We start from the raw sequence: 20,651 nt of genomic DNA, 5'->3' as shown, positions 1-20,651 counted from the left end.
CGATTAGTTCAAAATAGGTGTTATCAATTCGAGAAGGAGTGAAAGTAGACAAGTCTCCTGGGTTGGATGGGATTTTTCAGAGGATTCTCTGGGAAGCTAGGGAAGAGATAGCAGAGGCTTTGGCTTTGATATTTGAGTCGTCATTGTCTACAGGTTTGGTACCAGAGGACTGGTGGATTCCAAATGTTGTGCCTTTGTTCAAGAAGGGCAGTAGAGATTACCCAGGTAATTATACACCAGTGAGCCTTACGTGTGTTATATGAAAAGGTTTTGGAATGGATTATAAGAGATAAGATTTTTAATCATCTTGCAAACAACAGTTTGATTTCAGATAATCAACATGGTTTCGTCAAGGGCAGGTCGTGTCTCGCAAACTTCATTGAGTTTTTTGAGGAGGTAACCAAGCATGTAGATGAGGGTAGGGCGGTTGATGTGGTATACATGGGCTTCAGTAAAGCCTTTGATAAGGTTACATATGGTAGGCTGTTGGAGAAAATGCAGAGGCATGGAATTGAGGGCGATTTCGCAGTTTGGATTAGAAACTGGCTTTGTAAAAGAAGGCAGCGAGTGGTGATTGATGGAAAATATTTAACTGGAGTCCAGTTACTAGTGGTGTGCCACAAAGATCTGTTTTGGGACCACTGCTGTTTGTCATTTTTATAAATGACTTAGATGCATGCATAGGTGGATGGATTAGTAAATTTGCTGATGACACTAAAGTTGGTGGAGTAGTGGGCAGTGTGGAAGAATGTTACAGGTTTACAGGGGGATTTGGATAAATTGCAAAATTGGGCTGAGAGATGGCAAATGGAGTTCAATGCAGTTAAATGTGAGGTGATGCACTTTGAGAAGAATAACAGAAAGGCAGAGTACTGGGTCAATGGAAAGATTCTCGGTAGTGTGGATGTGCAGAAGGATGTTGGAGTCCATGTACATAGATCCCTGAAAGTTGCCACCCAGGTGGATACTACTGTTAAGAAGGCATACGGCGTGTTAGGTTTTATTCGTAGAGGAATTGAGTTCCGGAGCCACAATATCATGCTGCAACTACACAAAACGCTGGTGCAGCCATACTTGGAATATTGTGTGCAGTTCTGGTGCCCATATTTCGGGAAGGTCATGGAAGAATTGGAAAAGGTGAAGAGGAGATTAACCAGGATGGTGCCTAGTCTGGAGGGAAGGTCTTATGAAGAAAGGCTGAGAGACTTGAACTTGTTCTCCTTGGCAAGAAGGCGGCTAAGAGGGTATTTGATAGAAACATACAAGATGATCAGAGCTTAGATAGGGTAGGCAGTGGAAGTCTTTTTCTAGGATGATGACGTCAGAGTGCATGAGGGGGCAAAACTACAAATGTGGAGTGATAGATTCAAGACAGAGGTCAGAGGCAGGTTCTTTACTCAGAGAGTGGTAAGGGCGTGGAATGTACTACCTGCTAATGTAGACAACTCCGCCACATCAGTAAGATTAAAGCAATCCTCAGAGAAGCACATGGGTGATTTTAGGATAGTGTAGGGTGACGAGCTGAGAACAGTTCACAGGTCGGTGCGACATCAAGGACTGAAGGGCCTGTTCTGCTCTATATTGTTCTATGACTATTGTGCTACAAGAGATTTCTGCTGTCTTAAACAGAGTGGCAGATCTTGTATCGTGGGCATGCGAAATGTCACTGATCTCTACCAAACATGTACGATGTAGAGTCAGGGCAATAATAAGATAATGCAACTGGAGGGGAACAGGTAACTCCATACAAAACCCTGCTCCTTCTCACCTATTTTCACCTCCAAAACCGAGGGAGTTCCAGAAAAACACCTCTGTATCCTACCACAACACTTTGCCCCACAATCGTGGTATCTGGCTGTTCACAATTAGAGTGGAACGGTCTGTACTGGGACCCATTGGGGCCCTGAAACACTTGGTAAAGACCAAAATCATCTGAGCATTGAGAGCCCCACCACATTGTATGCATTTTCTATTGTTTTTACTCTGTTTCTGACTCCCCTTGTTTTTCCGAATGAACCTGTTCAAAGTTGTTATTTGACACACCTGCACTAGCTGTGAATTGAACCCAAGCCTCCTGCTCCAAGATTCAGGATATTTTCATCGCATCACAAAACATCGACTCTAACTTCCCTTGTCCCTGAATATTTCTGGTGCTTAGCTGCTGAGTCACGCCCGAATCAACTCTGCAAATGGGAGGGGCGTAACTGGAGGACCAAGCAGCAGCGGGTCCTCCAACCAGTGAGTGAGGAGCGGGGCCAAAACATTCTCGGGAGGGAACGCTTCAGGATTGGTCAGAAAGCAAACTGTTTTGCAGGATTGATCGTTCTCACTACATCGTGGAGGATTAAACCTCTCTCATAAATCAATGTGAGATTTTAAGGAATAGTTGAGAAGTAAATCTGATAACGTACATATTTTCAATCGATTTGCACAACTCGAGTAAGAAACTTATCAACTTCTTATCAGAATGACTGGTAATTTAAATACCTGGCCGGTATGGTTAAGTTGGACTGAACAATCTACTTGCGTGCTAGACATCTATATGTCTCTATCTCGATAGAACAATTGTTAATGATGTGTATTTCACCCATGATTCTGAGCATTTATGAATATTCTCTATAAACACCGATAATCTCAGGCACATGCGCAGTTTGGTTCCTATGTGGAGCATGCGCAGTGTCACATTGATCAGGACAGGGAGAGAGACATGGAGCTGCTTTCTCCGGCAGCGGCTGCGATCGGCTTCAGAGAGCGGCGCTCAGAGCCGGTGTGTGGGAGCCTCGCTGGGAGAAAGGAGCGGAGAGAATTCACAAGTCCCGGATAAAGGTTTAAAAAAACTCGAAAAACCCTCTCCAGGCCCAGGGAAGGAGGTGGCGGTCTCTGATCAGGGAAGGGGCCCAGGGTCACGGCCGCCATTTGTTTGAGGGAAGAGGGAGCGCTCGAGGCCGCCATATTGAGAAGGTCAAGGTGCAGGAGGGCGGGGCTATCGGGGTCTGTAGAACAATCAGAGGAAAGGGAAGCCCCATTGTTACTGATGAATTCCATGAACACAGCGTCACTGGGCGGTCCCGCAGGAATCTCCTCTCTCAGTCCCTGCTGTGATGTTTCACCCAATCACAACCAGCAGCTCTCCTCCTCTCTCAGCTCCCCTTCTGTCCTTCCTGCAGCATCTGTCCCCTGGGGCATTGAGCTGCCTGTCCTGTCCCTCCCTCAGCTGTTGTTCTGTAATCCCTGTGATATCCCAGTCCCATCTTCGATTACTTCACTAAAGACAGGAATGCACCTGATGGATTTCTCTTAACATCAGCAATTGTTTAATACTCACTTACATGTTTTTACTTATATATTTTTTGAAGTATTTAATTCAAATTTAATCGTTTGCAATGGCGGAATTTGAACCTGTGTCCAGAGAGCATTTGCTGAGTTTCTGGATAAATTGCCTCACAATAATGCCACTAGGCTATCACTTCGCCTGCTCACAGGTTGAGCATCCCAGTGCAACATGAATCCAAACCATTTCTTCCTGCACAATTATTTGATCCTGAACTCTGGTGATATCACTCGGTATCTCTCCATGTGGGATACCTCACTGTGTGGGTCTAATTGCTGTCTCTGTCAGCGTCATTCACTCATGCAGCTACTCCAGATCCTGAGCTAACAAAATTCTCCACTCCAGAGAGATGAGGCAGCACAGGCCAGATCTCTATGTGGTCAGTGCCATTCTACATGTGTAACCCTCACAGCATCAGTCTAATTTTGCATTCTGCTTATTTCTGTGTCTTCTACAGATACTCAATAGATTTGCCAACTGCTGGTTGGGAAGATGGTTAGTCAGCCAGAGAAACAATGGTCAGGGAGGTCGGGAGCCTTCAATAAATCCTGCCGTCAGGTAAGATCATTCACAGTGCACAGAGCAGAGAGCAATGAGAGGGCTCCAAACATCAGCTAACAGGACATGACATAGATATAGTGCTGGAGGAGGAGGACAGTACAGACACACCCCAGACTCAAGCACCATCTTTACTTTATGTTTTCTTGTACTGGGACAGCATAGGGAGTTCCCATTTTTCAATCCAGGCATGTGCTGTCTTGGTGAGCATCAGGACAACAGAGGGAAAGCAGGCCTCCCATGAGAGGGTAGTAATGCTGCCTGGGATCTTTCTGTTCCCTATTCCTTCTCTAAAACTGTATCCATGGCTTGTCTTGTGGACCAGTGTCTTCAATCATTCTAACTTCTACAACAGTTCCTATCTCTGTCACCTCCTCCCCTCTCACCAATTACTTCACATATTTGAAAACTCCAGTCCAGATGACCATCCATATCGCTGTAACTTCCTTCAGTCTCTACAACATGCCTTGACTCGATAGTCTCCTCCAATAACTGGAGACATAGGGTCTGTTTCTGTACAGCATGACTTTTTGGCCAAGGTTTCTGAAATGAAATGCGTCGCGTTTGCCTGTGTTTGGCCAATATCCCTTCTAATCTTCTCCTCTCCATGTACCTGCCCAAGTATCTTTTCCATGTTGTAATTGTACTTGTTTTCACCATTTCCTCTGGCAGTCCATCTGTCTATGCACCATCCTTTGTGGAAAGTGTTGCCCCTCAACTCCCTCTTTAAATCCTTGCTCTCTCACTCCACCTTTGTGCCTCTAGCTTTGGACTCACCTACCCTTGGCTATTCACCTTACTTAGGCCCTACATTGTTTCATAAACCTTTATAAGGTCACCCCGTGGCTTCCTCTGCCTGGGGGAAGCATTGACGACAATGTTACAAATATCTCCAACTCATGTACTCAATGCTCTGGCCACTGTTGGCTAGTGTGCCAAATGCTGCTTTCCTCACCCTGTCCACCTGTGATGCCACTTCCAAGGAACAAAGTAACTGCATCCCTTGGTCTCTCTCTGTTCGACAAACCGCCCAGGGCCCTGCCATTAACTGTGTTACTCCTCCATGGTTTGTCTGAACTAAGTTCAATACCCAAATTAAACTCTATCTTTCATTCCTTAACCCTCTGTCCCAGTTGATTACCATCCCCTTCGATAACTATATTCTATGCCCACTCTTCCACTAATCTTGGTATCAACAAACATAATAACAGAGACTCCTATATTTTCACTCAAAACGTTTATGTAAATAATGTACAACAGTGGTGCCAGCACCAATCCTTACAGCACACTACTGGTCAGAGACCTCCAGTCTGAACAACAACCCTCTCCCACCACCCTCTGTCTCCCACTGTCGTCCCATTGTGTATCCAGTTGGCTAGCTCTCCCTGATCCCTTGTGATCTACCCTTACTGACCAATGTATCATGCTACACCCTGACCAAGGGTTTGCTGAAGCCAGAAACAACATCTGTTGCTCTGCCTTCGTCTATCTTTTTGGTCACATCTTGAGCAAACTCCAGTCAAGTTTGTGAGACATGTTTTCCCACGCACAAAGCCAGGCTGGCTGTTCGTAATCAGTCCTTATCTTTCCAAACGCATGTAAGTCCTACCTCTCAGAATGACCATCAACAGCTGACCCACCAGGATGTCTGGCTCATCAGTCTGTAGTTCCCTGGCTTTCTATTGCAGCCTTTCTTAATTAATGACACAACATTATAATCATAGTCAGAGAGTCATACCGCATTGTTTGGTTAATGCTAACCATACTCTAAAACGGATCTCATCCCACCTGCCTGTTCCTCGATCATATCCCTTCAAACCTTCCTATTTCTGTACTAATCCAAATGTCTTTGAACCTTGTAATTGTCCCCACATTCATGCCTTCCTTGGGAAGTTCATTCCACACGCATCCCACACTCTCTGTGACAATGTGTCCCCATGTACTTTTTTTTAAATGTCTCTCCTCTAAACCTAAGAATGTAGTGCCTTGACTTGAAACTCCCCTGTCCATGGGAAAAGACAACTCCCATTAACTCTATCTATCCCCCTCATTACTTTATAAACTTCTATGAGATCATCTGTCAACATTCAGGTTTCAATGAAAAAATACCAACCTATCCAGCCTTTCTTTATAACTGAAAACTTCCATAACCAGCCACATCCCAGTAAATCTAATCTGAATCCTCTGTAGCTTAATAATATTCTTCCTATAAATGGGTGACCCGAACTGGACACAGCATTCCCGAAGACGACTCACCAATGGCCTGTATAATCTCAATGCGACTTCCCAACTCCTATCTCCAAAGGATTGAACAATGAGAGCAAGTGTAGCAAGCAAGTTTTTTTTAACCATCCTGTCTCTCCGTGTTGCAAACTTCAAAGAATTATGTACCTGAACCCCGAGTTCTACAACACTACCGAAGGTCCTACCATTAATTGTATAAGTCCTGCCCGTGTTTGTTGTACCAAATGCATTCCCTCACATTTATTCAGATTGAACTCCATCTACAGTTTATCAGCCATTCACACATTTCATCAGCATACCTTTGTAATCTCAGAAAACCTTCTTCACTGTCCACAATGCCATCCTTCAATCTACCAGCCTACCACATGCAGCTCTCTATGGTACAAATATCTCTGCTAGGGGCCCTACAATTTCTTCACCAGCTTCCCACAATGTCCTGCGCTACATTTGATCAGGTCCTTGGGATTTATCTACCTTTGTGTTTTAAAACCTCGAACGCATCCTCTTCTATAATGTGGAATCATTTCAGTTATAGAGATGTATAGCACAGAAACAAATCCTTCGGACCAACCCCTGAATGATATATCTAGTCACATTTGCCAGAACTTTGCCAATATCCCTCTGAACCCTTCCTACTCATACACCCATCCACATGCCTTTTAAATGTGTTTCTATCACCCTCCACTATGTCCTCTGGCAGCTTATTCCATACACTCTGCAGGAACCAATTGTCCTTTAGGTCCCTTTAAAAAGTTCCTCACGCATTTTAAAGCTATGTCCTGTCGGTTGGGAATCCCCAACCTGGGGAAAAGACCTTGTCTGTTGACCCTATCAATTATCATCATGATTTTAAACACCTTTATCAGTTAACTTCTCAGCTTCCCATATTCAAGTGAATTCAGCTCCAGCTTATTTAGCTTTTCCCTGTAGCGCAAACCTACCAACCCTGGCAACATCCTTATTCATTTCTTCTGAACCCTTTCATGTTCCATAACATCCTTCCTGTGGCATTGAGAACAGAATTGCACACAGTGTTCCAATAATAGTCAGGACAAACACTGTTTAGCTCCCTGAGCTCCCCAGTCTTTATCCACAGTAAGGTCCAAAGTGAAATATTTGTTTTGGATCTTATAATTTCACACATCATTGGCTTCATTGATCATTAAGGATACCGGTTTTGTCCCTTGCTCTTCTTTTGCTCTTAATACACTTGTAGAATCTCTTTCAATTCTCCTTAACTTTCTCTGCCAAAGCTATCTCATGTTCCCTTTTTGCATTCCTGATTTCCATCCTAAGTGTATTTCTACAGCCCCGATGCTCCTGAGGGGATTCCCTTGAGCCAGCCAGTTATATCTGACATGTGCCCCCTTTTTTCTTCTCCAGAGCCTCGAAACACAGCCAATGTTTCCTAATTCTATCAGCATTGAGCTGCACACTAACAGGAACATGCTGGCGCTGAACCCTCCTTTTATCTCGGTTTTAAGATATTCCTACTTGCCAGACTTCCCTTTACCTGCAAATAACCTTCCCATATTTACTTTAAAAATTCCTGTCTAATACTATCTTGCTCCATTGTATAACTTGAACTTGTGGACCAGGTCTGTCCTTTTCCATCGCTATTTTCAAACTAATACAATTGTGGTGACTTTCCAAAGGGCTCCCCCACTAACACCTCAGTCCCGTTCCCGACCTTGTTTCCCAAGGGGAGGTCAGGTTTAGCCCCATTCTCCAGTTGGGCTTTTTACATTATGACGGGAGTTTTTGGGACACAATTAACAAATTCCTTCCATCCAAATGCTTAACGCAGTAGCAATCCCAGTCCAAGTTTGGAAAGGTGAAGATCCCCTTCCGTTACGATCCTATTATTCTAACTGGTATCTGCGATTTCCTGACACATTTGCTCCTCCATCTCCCATTGCCTATTGCTGTAGTACGACCGTAGCAAACTGATGACCAATTTCTATTTCTCAGTTCCACCAATATCGCTTAACTGGGCGATCCTGCATGAATACTCCCTCTAGGTACTGCTGGGATTTTCCCCCAATCAAAACCACCAACTCTCCTCCTGTTTTGCCTCCTGTTCTATCCTTCCTGCAGCATCTGTCCCCTGGAACATTGAGCTGCTGGTCCTGTCGCTCCCTCAGCTGTGTTTCTTTAATACCTACAACATCCCAGTCCCATGTTCCCATCCATGCTCTGGGTTCATCTGCCTTATCTGTCTGACCCTTTGTATTGAAATAAATGCAGTTTAATCCACCAGTTTTCCCTTATTGCCTGCTACGTTCTTGCCTGCCTTGTCTATTTATATTGCTCTCTTGAACATCTGTACCAGCCTCAAATTTCTTTCTGGCCTTCTGACTGTTTGGGGTCCCACACTCCTGCCAGACGAGTTTAATTCCTCTCAAGCAGCTCCAGCAACTCTCCCCACCAGGATATGGGTCCCCCTCCTGCTCCCAGTTCAGGTGTTTTCCCCACCCTGTCTGCTTGTGCTGACACCTTCAGACAACCAGGGACTTGTCCACCAAGGTCCATGTGTATTCCTCAGTATTCCAGGAGAACCTACAATTCATAATGGATATCGTTTACTTATTAAACTTCCAACAGTGATCAGAAGTAAACTCCATCTGCCAATACTCTGCTCAGTTTATCATCTGATCGATATCAGACTACAGCTGGAGACCATACTCCTCACTCTGGACAACACCCTCACCTTTCATGTCATCTGCAAACCTACGAATGATACTTTCTCCTTTCACATCTGAGATATTAATGTACATAATAACCAGCAATTGGTTCTGTACAGATCCCTGTGGTACACCCGCTGGGCAAAGGCTTCCAATCGTGAAAGACACCCTCCACCAATTGTGGATCCAATTTTCCAACTTGCCTTGGATCCCATGGGCTCTTTCCTTTTGGACCAGCCTTCCATGTGGGACCTTGTCAAAGACCTTAATAAACTCCATGTAAACCACATCATCTGCACTGCCCTCATCAATATCAGAGGACAGTCCTCTACCAAATCCATACAGACAATCCCTAATGTATTCCTGTCATTTCTAATATTGGTTCATCGTGTCCCTCAGAATTGTTTCCAATAATTTCCCTCCCCCTGCTGTCAGACGATCTGCTCTATAGTTACCTGGCCTATCACTGCTACTCTTGAACAAAGGAACCACATTAGCGATCCTACAGTCATTGGGCACTTCGCCTGTGGCCAGCAAAGTATTGAATATATCCAGGGCCAGGGCCCCTGCAATCTGCTCCCTTCTGTCCCATTACAGCCTGGGATATACTTTGTTGTTACTGGGAATTTCTCCACCTTTTTGCCCGTGAATACATTTAATGCCTCCTTCTCATTGATCTTAATATGTTTCAGAACCTCACCATCCCAACTGAAACCCCCGGCTACAATGCCTTGCTCCTGTGTGAATACAGATGGGAAGTATTCATTGAAGACCTCACCTACATTCACTGGCTCCATGCACTGATTGTCCCTTTGGTTTCTAACAGGCCCCACTGCTTAGTTGGGGATCCTCTTACTCTAACTGTACTTACTAAATATCTTGTGCCTTATCCTTAACATTATCTGCTAAGGATATTTTGAGACCATTGATTGCCCATTGATTTTTCAAGACACCCCACCCCCACCCCCACCCCCGGCGCTTTCTATCTCATGCCTTTGATCCCCATTATTGTTAGTGTTACCCATTTTGCCAGAGGTTCCACAAGGTTGTGAACCATTGAATATTTATGTTCCACATTTTGTTCACCCTGTAACCACATCTCTCTGATGTTTAAATCTCTTTCATCTATGTCACAAATCCAGCTACCTTATTGAAGAGACTTTGTCGATGCAGAAATAAAAATCTGTACTCTTTCCCACAATTTCCTATCAGATACTAATTCGCTAATGTAGAGTTTTAGTTAAACCTTATCCCATCCTGTTCCTTTCTGCTTGTCTTCAGCCACATCCCCATGCTGTTCCAATGCGTCACCTTTTCTATTTGAATTTGGAAAACACTTTGCTGTGGGTATGTCGTGCAGACCACGTGAGCATGGGCAGATGTCCATCTCGAAAGGACAAGTGTTTGGGTTTTTTGCACATCAGCAATGGTTTCATACATGTTTATGGATTGTTAATTATATTATTTGAGTTTATTGATTTCAATTTCTGCCATTTCAGACGGTGGGATTCAAACTTTCCTCCCCTGAACATTAGTTGAGGTTTTGGATACATGCTCTAGCGATAATACCACTAGGCCATCACTTCGCCTGCTCACAGTTTGCTCACTCTTTGACCGTTATAGCAGTGCATCATGAAGCTAAACCTATTCTTTTGTCACAATTGTTTGATCCTGACACCTTCCTGCATTCTGGTGATATCACTTAGTCTCTCTCCACGTGGTATCCCTCACTGTGTGGGTCTAATTGCTGCCTCTGTCAGTGCCTCTCACTCTTGCAGCTACTCCAGATCCTGAGCTAACAGAATTCTCCGCTCCACAGAGATACAACAGCTCAGGCCAGGGATGCAGACTGATCTCTGTGGGGCTCAGTGTCATTCTACATGAGTTATCTTCACTACATCAGTGTAATTTTCCATTCTGTCTATTTGTCTGTCTTCTGTAGGTACTCGGGGAGTCCTGACTCAATAGACTTCCCAACTGCGGGGTGTCTCGTCCATCACCACATTGAAGATGGTTGACCAGCCAGAGAGACAAAGGACATGGAGATCTGGAGCCTTCACTAAATCCTGCAGTGAGGTAAGATCACTCACAGTGAACAGAGCAGGAAGGAATGAGAGGGCTCCAAACATCAGCTAACAGGACATGACACAGATACAGTGCTGGAGGGCGAGCACAGTACAGACACACCTCTAGCTCAATCACCATGTCTACTTTAACTTACGTTGCACTGAGACAGCATAGGGAGTTCACAATCCAGGCCTGTGCTCTCTTAGTGAGCATCAGTACAACAGAGGGGAAAGCAGGCCTCCCACGAGAGGGTGGAAATGCTGCCTGGGAACTTTCTGTTCTGTGTTCTCTCTAGAACACTGTACCTATGGTATGTCTTGTTGATCAGCGTCTTCAATAATTTTTAACTCCTATAACCGTTCCTATCTCTGTAACCTCCTTCTTTCCATGTAGGCCCTCTGCATATTTAAAATGTACCGCATTCCAGACTACCATCCCTATCACTATAGCTTGCTTCAGTGTCTACAACATGCCTTATCTCAGTATTGTCCTCCTCTTTAACTGGATACAGGGTCATACAGCAGGAAAACTGAACCTTCTGTCCAAGTCATCAATGCTGACCATTTTTCCAAAACTGAACGAGTCGCATTTGTCTGTGTTTGGCCCATATCCCTTCAAAACTTTCCCTCTCCATGTACTTGCCCGAATTTTGTTTCCATGTTGCAATTGTGCTTGTTTTGCCCATGTGGCCCTGTTAGTTCGTTCCGCCTATGCACCATCCTCTGTGGATAATGTTACCTCTCAGCTCCCTCTTTAAATCTTTGCTCACTCACCTCACGTTTATACGCTCTTGGACTCACTTACCCTTGGCTATTCACCATTCTTATTCTCTGCATGGTTTTAAAAACTTTTATAAGTCACCCCTTATAAGCCTCCTCTGTCCAAGGGAAATATTGAAGACAATGTTACAAATATCTCCAACTCATGTATCAAAGTGCTGGCCAATGACGGCAAGAGTGCCAAAGGCTGCTTTCACCACACTGTCCACCTGTGATGCCACTTCCAGGGAACAATGTAACTGCACCCCTTGGTCTGTCTCTGTTCAATAACACTATCCAGGGTTGTACCATTAACTGTGTTAGTCCAAAACTCAATACCTGAATTAAAATCCATCTTTCATGTCATGCTCCACTGGCCCAGTTGGTCGGGATCCCCTTTGATAACCGTATTCACTGCCCACTACACCATTAACTTAATCATCCACAAAATTACTAACAATGACTCCGATATTCTCAACCAAATCGTTTGTCGATGATGCACATCAGTGGACCCAGCATCCATCTTTGTAGCACACCGCTGGTCACAGGCCTCCAGTCTGAACAACAATCCTCTCCCACCACCCTCTGTCTCCTACTGTCAGGCCGATTTCGTATCCAGTTGTCTAGCTCCTCCTGATCACATGTGATCTAATCTTACAAACCAGTATTTCATGCTAAATCCCGTCAAAGGCCCTGCTGACTTTAGTGGAGACAATGTACGATCACCACTTCAACAAAAACAATCAAGTTAGTGAGACCTGTCTTTGTACGCACAAAGCCATGCTGACTATCTGTCATCAATCCTTGCCTTTCCACATGCATGTAACTCCTGTCTGGCAGAATCATTTCAACAACGTACCCACCACTGACATTGGGTTACTTGGTCTTTAGTTCCCTGGGTTTCCATTGCAGTCTTTCTTAAATAATGGAACAAAACCATATGGTTGTCAGAGCTGGACTGCATGGAAACTGACCCTTCAGTTGGTACCAACCATAATCTCAAACTAAACTCATCCCAGCTGCCTGTTGCTGGCCCATATCCCTCCAAACCCTTTCCTATCCATGTACTTAACTAAATGTCTTTTAAACATTGTAAATGTACTGACATCCACCTCAGGAAGTTCATTCCACACCCAAACCACCCTCTGTGTAACAACCTGCCCCTTATTTTCTTTTTTTTTAACATCTCTCTCTTCTAACCTTAAAAATGTGGCCCATCCCCTTGAGATTCCCTCATCCTAAGGAAAAGGCAACTACCATTAACTCTATCTATATCCCAACTTTTTTCTTAAACTTCTATGAGGTCACCTCTCAACCTCCAGGCTCCACTGAAAAGAAACTCCGCATATCCAGCCATTTTTCAGAACTCAAGCATTTCATACCCAGCAAGGTCATGGTAAATTTCTTCTGAACACCTTTCAGGTTAATAATGTTCTCCCTATAACTGGGTGACCAGAACTGGACAGAGTATTGCAGAAGAGTTCTCACCAATGTCCGTACAATATCATAATCACGTCCCAAATCCTCCACTCAATGGACTGAGCAATAGTCAGGCATGCCAAGCACTGTCTTATCCATCCTGTGATGTGAGCTTCAAGAATTATGTACCTGAACCCGGAGGTCCCTCTGCTCTAAAACACTAACCGAGGCCCGAACATTAATTGTATCAGCTCTACCCTTGTTTGTTTTACCAATTGCACTACCTCACATTTATTCAGATTGAAGTCCATTCATCCATTTCATCAAGATCCCTTTGTAACATTAGAAAACCCCCTTCACTGTCCACTATGTCACCCTCCAGCCTTCCAGCCCATCACACATGACTGTCAATGGTACAAATACTCTTTGCTCGTAGCTCCTCGATTTCTTCCCTAGCATCCCACAGTGTCCTGTGATACACTTAATCAGGTCCTGGTGTTTTCCATACCTTTTGTGTTTTAAAACCACCAGCACCACCTCTTCTGTAACATGCACTCTTTTCAAGTCATAGAGATGTACAGCATGGAAACAGACCCTTCAGTCTAATTCATCCGTGCTGACCAGAAGACTTCAATAAATTCATCCTATTTATCAGCATTTGGCCCATGTGCCTCTGAACCCTTACTCATATACCCAACCAGATACCTTTTAAATGTTGTAATTGTATCAGTCTCCGTTACTTTTTCTCTCAGCTCATTCCATACACACATCACGTGTGCATGAAAAGGCTTTCCCTTCGGTCCCTTTTTAAGCCTTTTCCCTCTAACCTTAAACCTATGCCCTCTAGATTTGGACTTCCCAACCCCTGGGAAAAGACAATGAATGTTTATCCAATCCATGCCCTTCATGTTTATATAAACCTCTTTAAGGTCTCTGATGCTCCAGGCAAAATAGCCCCAGCTTATTCAGCAACAACCCTGGCAACATCTTGGAAATCTTTTCTGAGCCCTTTCAAGTTTCACAACATCCTCCCTATAGCAGGGAGTCTGGAATTGCGGAGAACTCTAATTGTGGTCTAACGTATCACTCTTGTTCCCTGAGTTCCCCAGTCTTTGACCACAGTAAGTTCTGGAGTGAAAAATTTGTTTAGGGTCTTAACCATATCTGCTAATGAAAGCCAACACACCATACGCCTTCTTAATACCCTCTCAAATTGGTTGGTAACTTCAGGGACACCGGATCCCTCTGTTTGTGTACACTGTTAAGAATCCTGCCTTTACCTATGTAAGTTTTTTCTGCAGAATCCTCCAATCTGAAACCATCCCTATCATTGTAACTTCCCACAGTCCCTACAACACTCATAAACTGTGAAACCTCCTCAAGTCACTATATTCGTAATGCCTGCAAAATTCTCCAATCCCGATATCCATCCTTAACTCTTGTAAATGTCACCTGCCTCCACTGCCCTTATGGGGAACATTGCAGAGGAGGGAAGAGTTGTAGAGACTATGCCATGTTACTGAGGTAGGAAGGGCTGCAGAACCTGGAGGATGGTGCTAGTGTAGGAAGGGACTTGGATCCTGCAGGCGGTTAGAGGGACCGGGATTCATAGAACCTGCGGGATGGGACCAAGAATGGGTTGTGAAACATGAAGGATGTTATAATTTGAACCACAGATAATTTTTGATTGAACCATTCAGCCGTACTTAGAGTCAAAGAGATGTACAGCATGGAGACCGACCCTTCGGTCCAACCCGTCCATGCTGACCAGATATCCCAACCCAATCTAGTCCCACCTCCAGCATCTGGCCCATATTCTTGTAAACCCTTCCTATTCATATACCCATCCAGATGTCTTGGCACCAACCTTCACCACTTCCTCTGGCAGCTCATTCCATACACCTACCACCCTCTGCATTGAAAAAAATTGCCCCTTAAGTTTTTTATATCTTTCCCCTCCAACCATAAACCTATGCTCTCCAATTCTGGACTCCCACACCTGAAGATAAAGACTTTGTCTCTTTAGCCTCTCCATGCCCGTCATGATTTTATAACCCTCTGTAAGATCGCCCCTAATAATTTTATAAACCTCTGTAAGTTCACCCCTCAGCCTTCGATTCTCCAGGGAAAACAGGCCCAGTCTAATCAACCTCTCTCTCTAGCAGGTTCAAACCCTGCAACCCTGGCAGCATCCTTGTAAATCTTGTCTGAACACTTTCAAGTTTCACAACATCCTTCCAATAGGGAGGTGACCAGAATTGCACACAATATTCCAAAAGTAACCTAATCAATGTCCTGTACAGCAACAACATGACCTGCCAACTCCTGTCCTCAATACTCCGACCAATAAAAGAAAGTATACCAAATGCCTCCTTCACTATTCTACCTACCTGCGACTCTGCTGTCAAGGAGCCATGAACTGCACTCCAATATCTCTATGTTCAGCAACACTCTGTCAGACCTTACCATTAAGTGTATAAGTCCAGCAAAAATATGCTTTTGCAAAATGCAGCACCTCACATTTATCTGAATTAAACTCCATCTACCACTTCACAGCCCATTGGCCCATCTGATCAATATCCCATTGTAATTGGAAGTAACCCATTTCGCTGGCCATTACACCTCCAATTTTGTTGTCATCTGCAAACTTACTAACTATACCTCTTATGCCTACATCCAAATCATATATCTAAACAATACATAATATTGGACCCAGCACCGATCCTTGTGGCACTCCAATGGTCACAGGCCTCCAGTTTGAAAACCAACCCTTCCCCACCACTCTTTGTCTTCTACCTTTGAGACAGTTCTGCACCAATTGGCTAGTTCTCCCTCTATTCCGTGAGATCTAACCTTGCTAGCCAGTCTCCCATGGGGAACTTTGTTGAACACCTTACTGAAGTCCACATAGATCACATCCACTGCTCTGCCCTCATCAATCCTCTATGTTACTTCTTCAAAAAACTCAATCAAGTTTGTGAGGTATGATTTCCCACTCTCAAAGCAATGGTGACTATCCCTAATCAGTCCTTGCATTTCCTTGACCCTGACTCATGCATGGACATCCTGTCCCTCACGATTCCCTCTAACAACGTTCCCACTGATGTCAGGCTCACCAGTCTATAGTTCCCTGGCTTTTCTTTACTGTCTTCCTTAAATAGTAGCAACACGATATCCAACCTCCAGTCTTCTGGCTCTGATGCCCTGTTTCTAGAGATCTTTACCGGAATGGCTGTGCAAATCTTCAGGTTCCCAGGCTGGGAGGTGTGAGTTCAGATATGAATCTATTTGCCCATTCTCTCTGTGTGCCTGAGATTGATCTGGTGGCGTTCTGGTAGAAAGCACTCTCAGTATATCCGGTAACATCCAGATCTACAGGACTGACCACAGCTCACCTCATCAAAGCCTTCGTTTAGAATGGTCTTTATTTTAATATTTTTAAATGGCAGTTTTGTGAGATGCAGGAATTGAGGAGTTGTCATTTTTGAAAGAATGAAACTTTTATCATTGACCCTGACCCATGCACCGGGGATTCGTGGATTCTGTTATTCTCTACAGACTATCACTCAGAGGATTGTATCACCAGGGAATCTGAGTGCAGATAGTCTTTGCTTGGTAGAGTGTCAGTTTCCCAGTTGATGTCAGCTCGGACACAGTGTTTCTGGACAATGTGTTACTGTGTAAATACCTCACCGACTGGTTCAGGGGTGAGTGCGCTGGGCCCTGAGCACCAGGAACTGGGAAACCTCATGCTGATTGTATGCGGCAAAAGTGAGAATTGCAGATGCTGCAGATCAGAGTCTTGATTAGAGTGATGCTGGAAAAGCACAGCAGGTCAGGCAGCATCCGAGGAGCAGAAAAATCAACGTTGTGCCAGATGTCGATGTTCCTGCTCCTCGGATGCTTCCTGACCTGCTATGCTTTTCCAGCAACCATTCTAACCTAGACTCTATTTGTATGTGAGGCTCAGCGGAGAAAGTGAGGTCTGCAGATGTTGGAGATCAGAACTGAAAATATGTTGCTGAAAATGCGCAGCAGGTCAGTCAGCATCCAGGGAACAAGAGATTCGACGTTTTGGGCATTACTGAAGAAGGGCTTATGCCCGAAACGTCGAATCTCCTGTTCCCTGGATGCTGCCTGACCTGCTGCGATTTTCAGCAACACATTTTCAGCTGTGAGGCTTAGCACCAGACTGGGTGAGAGCAACTCCCTGAGTAAATGACAGGTATGGAACTTGGGTTCCTCCTGCTGTCTTTGACCTAGTGCCATATTGTTATCTCCCTCTCATGAGTGAGTGTGGCATGTTCTCTAGTCCTGACAGTGTCCACTCCCTGGAAACCCTTCCAGCTGTTGAACATCTCCCTTCTCTCTCACTCCCTCCAGCCCTTCCAACCTGGCCTTGGTCTTGTATCTCCTGCAATCCTAAATGACCAATGTTATCGCATTGCTTTCCTTTGAGCTGTGTGGGAACAAATCTGAAGTAGTTTTGGGCCATTGGAAGAAAAAGATAACTTCCCCTTCTCCACCTTTTGTCAAACAGAGTCTGCTTGTTTGTCTCTCTCCCATAAGGGGAAGGAACCATCCTTTCAGCATCCACCCTGTCCATTCCCCTGAGGATCTGTACATTTTAATGAGGACAACTCTCCTCCTGATGACCCTCAGTGACACAGCACCGAAGTGACATGTTTATGTTCCCCGATTTTCTGCAACTGCTTCCTTTTGCTCTATCCCTCCCTCATTCTGAAACCTCCACCAGTCTGGACAGTGCTCCAAACCACTAATTACTGAGAATGCTCCAACCTCCTACCTCTGTAAACTCCTCACACTCCTACAATCCTCCTTGTCTGTGAGAACCTCTCCAGCTTCTACAGTCCCTCTAAATTATTGCATCTCCTACAGCCCTTACCACTCTGTATGCTCCAGTCACTACATTTCTCCATGCATCTGTAAACCCGTCCAGCCCTTTCAAATCTGCCTATCTCTCCAAGGTCCCGCACTTCCACAAAACATCCCTCTACGTGGAACTTCCGCCAGAGACCACGAGCCTCCAGATCTCAGTAATCCCCTTGCAGTTTTCTCTGTCTCTATTCCCATCTTCAGTCCCGACAACCCAACTTCCATATACAACATCAAGTCCCTGCAATCCTCCCAAACTGTGTAACCCCCAAAAGACCTTACAATTCTATCTCGATCACTATCTGCCTGCAGTGATTTGAAACTTCGGCAATTAGAGTCAGAGAATCATAGAGATGTACAGCATGGAAACTGATCTTTCGGTCCAACTTGTCCATGCTAATCCAGTCACACCAGTCAGCACCTGGCCCATCTCCCTTTAAACCCCTCCTATTCATATACCCATCCAGATGCCTTTCAACTGTTGCAATTGTACCAGCCTCCTCCACTTCCTCTGGCAGTTCATTCCAAACGCGTACCACCCTCTGTGTGAAATATTTGCTCCTTAGCTCTCGTTAAATCTTTCCCCTCTCAACCTAAACCTATGACCTATAGTTCTGGACTCACCAACCCCAGGGAAAAGACTTTGTCTATTTATCCTATCCTTGCCTCTCATAATTTTGTAAACTTCTGTAAGGTCTCCCCTCAGTTTCCGACGCTCCAGGGAATACAACCCCAGCCTGTTCAGCCTCTCCCTATAGCTCAAATCCTCCAACCTTGGCAACATCCATGTACATCATTTCTGAACCTGTCAAGTTTCACAACATCCTTCCGATAGGAAGGAGACCAGAATTGCACACGGTTTTCCAAACGTGACCTAACAAATGTCGCTCCCCCAAATATCTCCCCACAACACGACCTCCGAACTCTTGTACTCAATATTCTGACCAATAAAGGAATGCATACCAAGTGCCTTCGTTGCTATCCTATCTACCTGTGACTCGACTTTCAAGGACCTCTGTACTTCATTTGAAAAATTGGATAGACAGATGGAGTGGCCTGAGGTCTTGTGGGTGAAGCTAGTTCAGTCTAAGCTGTTAGGCAGAGCCAGTGAGGTATTTGCAGCGCTGTCTCATGAGTGGTCAAGAGATTATGCACATGTCAAACAGGCTATTGTAAGTGCTTATGGATTAGTACCAGAAACGTAATGAAGCCGTTCAGAAACATAAAGAAAGAACCAGGACAGACTTATGTGGAGATCTATACAATTAAACATAGTAATCGTTCTGCAACATCTCCAGTCTCCATGCGTCCCTCTGTCATGGTGAGCTGCTTCAATCCCCATAACATTTCCTGTCTCTGTACACCATCAAGTTGATACAACCCTTCTGATTTCTATCATGTCCTGCTTACCCGTTTTTGTGAATTCTGCTGAGCACTGATACTCTCTCTATCTGTGTAAATGCCTCAGTCTCTACAATCCCCATTACTTTGCAGCCCCCACCAGACCCGAAAGCCATCACTATCTGTGAAAGCTCCTTCAGGTCTATATCATCCACCTTGCTGAAACCCGCTATCACCATTGGAACCCCCAGTATTTCCTAACATTGTTGAGTCTCTAAAACCGACCCTATCAGTTTAATCTATTCCACTGCATACAACACTCCAAGTCTGTGTAATCTCTTCAATACCTTCAGTTCCTTTATACATATAGGTGTGACTGCATTGTGGCCATTGTATACTCATTTATATCTGCAAAAGAAGCTGCTCACTGTAGCACATCCTATGCTCATAAGTGAATCTGGTCTCTCACAAGCCTCTCTACGACTCTCTCCTCCAGTCTCTACAAGCTTCCCTATCCCTGTAGTATCTTGCAGCATGCACACCACTCACTCTCTCTGACATACCTTCCAGTGCATGAAATCATCTCTCTTTCTAACTTTTTTCCCAGTCTACAACTTCCTCCCTATCCCTGCAACATTCTCCAGTCTACATCATCTTCCATGTGCTTGCAACATTCTCCAGTACATACCACTCTCCCTTTCCCTGTAACATTCTCCAGTCCATACCATCCTCCCTATCACTGTGATATTGTCATGTCACGATCCACAGCCCTACACACATCCCTTTCTCTGAAGTCTAATCAAAGACGCTTTATCTCTCTAACATCCTCCAAACAATAAAATGCTTTCTCCTGCGAACATTCTGTAGCAACTGTAACTATGTTTAACCCTGCAACATTGTCGCGCCCACAAACATCTCTCCCACTCTGTGACCTCTACCCATTCCTCCAAGGCCCTCTCTCGGTGACACATGCCATGCATTTGCAACAAGGCAGATGGAATGACAGCATTAACTGAAGAGAACAGATATGATCGAACTGTTATTGTGGAGCGGTGGCTGCAGAATGACCATGACAGGGATGTGATTATTGAAGGGTTCTAGGGATTTAGGCAGGATCAGTAAAAATTCCAAACAAAATCCCGTTTTGTTGTGAAGAAAGGATGCAGTCAGTGCATTAGTGAGACAGCCAATTTAATCAGGGAATCAAAATATAGAGTCAGTTTGAATGGACAGCCTCCAAATAGCAAGGGGGATCTGGAAGATCAAATCACAATCCATGCTCGTTGTTAAGTTAGATACAATATTTTCTTGGTGATCGTCGGCAGAGGCATGTGGAGTGGTCAATTTTTGATT

This window comes from Hemiscyllium ocellatum, unplaced genomic scaffold, assembly GCF_020745735.1.
Source record: "Hemiscyllium ocellatum isolate sHemOce1 unplaced genomic scaffold, sHemOce1.pat.X.cur. scaffold_234_pat_ctg1, whole genome shotgun sequence".
Classification (NCBI taxonomy): Eukaryota; Metazoa; Chordata; class Chondrichthyes; order Orectolobiformes; family Hemiscylliidae; genus Hemiscyllium; species Hemiscyllium ocellatum.
Note: the sequence above shows the minus strand (reverse complement) of the source record.